The sequence below is a fragment of the Lissotriton helveticus genome, chromosome 4_1 (assembly GCF_964261635.1).
Source record: "Lissotriton helveticus chromosome 4_1, aLisHel1.1, whole genome shotgun sequence".
In the NCBI taxonomy this organism is placed as follows: domain Eukaryota; kingdom Metazoa; phylum Chordata; class Amphibia; order Caudata; family Salamandridae; genus Lissotriton; species Lissotriton helveticus.
In genome coordinates, this window is record NC_136063.1 from 1848829582 (window position 1) to 1848832762 (window position 3181).

The window sequence follows — 3181 nt, forward strand, 5'->3', positions numbered from 1 at the left end:
TCCTTTCCAGATGACTGACACGGTAGTAGATCCTGAGGGTCGTCATGTGGTGGTTATGGGACGCCTTCATGGGCGAGATGTGACCCTCTGCAGCGTTTACGCCCCTAACGTAGGGCAGGTGACTTTTTTTACACGCATGTCTGAAACACTGGCTGTCTATTTCACGAATCCTGTAATGATGGGGGGAGATTTTAACTCCATAACTGATGTAGTCATGGATAGATCTCACTCTCCGTTACCTGATGCCCCAATCCATAAACTATCAAGGTTCAGATCACAATGGCAGGATAGCTGGGGATTCATAGAAGTATGGCGGTCACAGCACCCCGGTGAGCGCGATTACTCCTACTACTCGGCCTTGCACGAGTTGCATGTGAGACTTGACAAAGTTTTGTGTAGCACTGCCCTGGCTGCAATGGTGGTTAATAGCGAATACCTGTCGCGCGCCATCTCTGATCATAACCCACTATTGGTGGGTTTCTGCTGGGTCCTGGAGCGCCCGGCTGTACCATCCTGGCGGTTGCGCCCAGAGATGTTGGAGGACCCAGTTTTCTGGGCTGAGCTGGAAACGGGTATAGAGCGTTATTTTGTTGATAATGTAGGTACAGCTACGACAACTGCCCTGAAATGGGATGTCTTTAAAGTGATGACCCGGGGCTTGTGTATTACTAAATGGGTAGGGGTACGAAAGACACTGTTGCAGGAAATAGATTCCGCAGAAAAGACGCTTGGGGAGGTGGAGCGTAGACACCCAACTGACCCTGATGTGCGGGACCTGGTGTTACGATCAAAGGAGGCTGTGGAGGTGGTTGTGGAGCGTTTGAGGAGCTTTGATCATAGGGCTTATCTGGCTCGGGCCCATGCTGAGAGAGATAAGGTGGTTACTCTACTGGCATGGTTGGCTAACCCACTCCTTCGGAGTGCTCATGTTCTAGCTCTGACCTCCCGGCGGGAAAAACGGAATACACTCAACATCAGATCAATGCCCTTTTTTGCAATTATTATACTGATCTGTATGATAGCCAATTGCAGGCCGGTGAGGCTGACATTCAAGCTTTTTTGGACGAATTGGAGCTTCCTGTCCTAGATGCCGAGAGGGCTGATCCCCTTGGCCAGGACATTACATTATCTGAGATTAGAAGCGCTATCAAGCACATGGCGCGGAACAAAACTCCAGGACTCGATGGCCTGCCCATAGAGTTTTATGCAACCTAGGTGGATGCTCTTGCCCCTAGATTATTATTGGTTTCTAAAGAGGCCAAGGAGCTAGGGACACTACCGACTTCGGCTAGAGAAGCTGTCATCATCCCATTACTTAAACCGGGAAAGGACCCCACTTACCCCTCTGCATATCGCCCCTTATCTATGCTCACCACTGACTATAAGATTCTGAGTCGTATATTAGCCACTCGACTCCTCCCGCATATGGTGCATTTGGTTCATCCGGATCAGGCCGGCTTCACTCCTACTTGCAACACCGCAGGCAGCATACGCCGATTGGTGCGCGTATTGGGTGGGGACCATGTTGGGGATCCAATGGCAGCAATCCTTTCCGTGGATATTGCGAAAGTGTTTGATAGTTTAGAATGGCCCTATTTATTTTCTGTTATGAGAGCCTTCGGGCTGGGGGAGGGCTATGTACGTTGGACTGAATTATTATACTCCTCGGCGTGCGCCAGAGTGAAGGTAGGAATGATCATTTCCTCCCCCCACCCGGTGAGGCGTGGCACGCGGCAGGGGTGTCCGCTATCCCTGCTGCTGTTTGCTCTGGCCATAGAGCCATTGGCTATCAGAGCTAGACTGGGGAGGGATTTTCAAGGTTTAAAACTTCGAAGTCGTATGCACTTTATCTCGCTGTATGCGGATGACCTTTTGTTGTTCCTAAAAGACGCAGGAGACGGTTTGGAGGGAGCTCAGGCACTGCTCCGTGAATTCGGGGAGGTCCCTGGACTCCGAGTCAATTGGACGAAGACTTGTTTTTTCCCAGTCGACCGGACGTGCACTCCGCCTGTGACCGCGCGAGACATCACATGGGAACCCCACTGCCTCCCTTATTTGGGGACACATATTTATCATACCCAGGAAGACCTATTAGACGGTAACATTGGCCGGGCAATGCGAAACCTCAAAGCTAGCATGCAGTTCTGGGGAACCTTGCCTTTATCGGAGGCAGGGCGTGTGGCGCTCTTAAAGATGGTGGCACTCCCCATGCACCTTTAATATTTCCGAACGCTGCCCGTGTGGATACCTGCTTCCTTATTTCGGCAGCTCCGGTCTATGGTAGGTGGTTTTATTTGGGGAAACGGGAGACGGAGAGTAGCACTTGACACATTGATACGCCCAAGGGCGGAAGGAGGTCTGGTGGTCCCTGACTTCAAGCTATATTACCTAGCCGCAATTCAGGGGCTTACCTAGGCAGTGGTGCTGGAACTAAGGGGCCCAGAAAGAGACTATGAGTCGGATGTACCTAGACATGTGCTGGCGTTTATCATTCTCCAGCAGAAATTGCATATGTAATCGCTGTCCATTGAGGATCGCACTTTGAGGCTTTGCTGGAAACTTTACCACAATAGTGTCAGGATGCAGTGCCCTTACGCCCCGGAAATACCTTTAGGTATGTGTACTGCCCTACCGCATGGCGGGGACTGGGGAGCCCTCGCAGAATGGGAATCTCTTGGACTACAAGTAGTGGGTGTGACCTGTACGATAATGGAACCTTGTTACCCTATGGGGAGTTGCAGGAGAGATTTGGGCTCCCACGAGGGCACTATTTAATTCATACTGCCTTGATGGCCGCCATACAAAAACATTGGGGAGGGGTGCTGTTGCAACCGCCAGAGAGCTCAGCATGCCACTATGTAGCAATGGCGGCGGGCACCTATAAAGCTGTTACCTGCTTATATAAACGTATTCTTGGGGAGGGCTCGCTACCGCTGCAGAAATTACACGACCAATGGGCAACAGATATTGATAGAGACATACTGGACCTGGCCTGGTCACAGATAGTCCAAAGGGCGTGGAAGTGCACTAGAAATGCCAGATTTCAATTGATTCAATTTTTCATACTGCACAGGGCTTACCTCACCCCTGCAAAGATCAACCAATATTTTCATTTGGACACAGCGCAGTGCCCCCGCTGTAGACTTGTGGAGGCGGGCCTTTTACACATGTTATGGGTCTG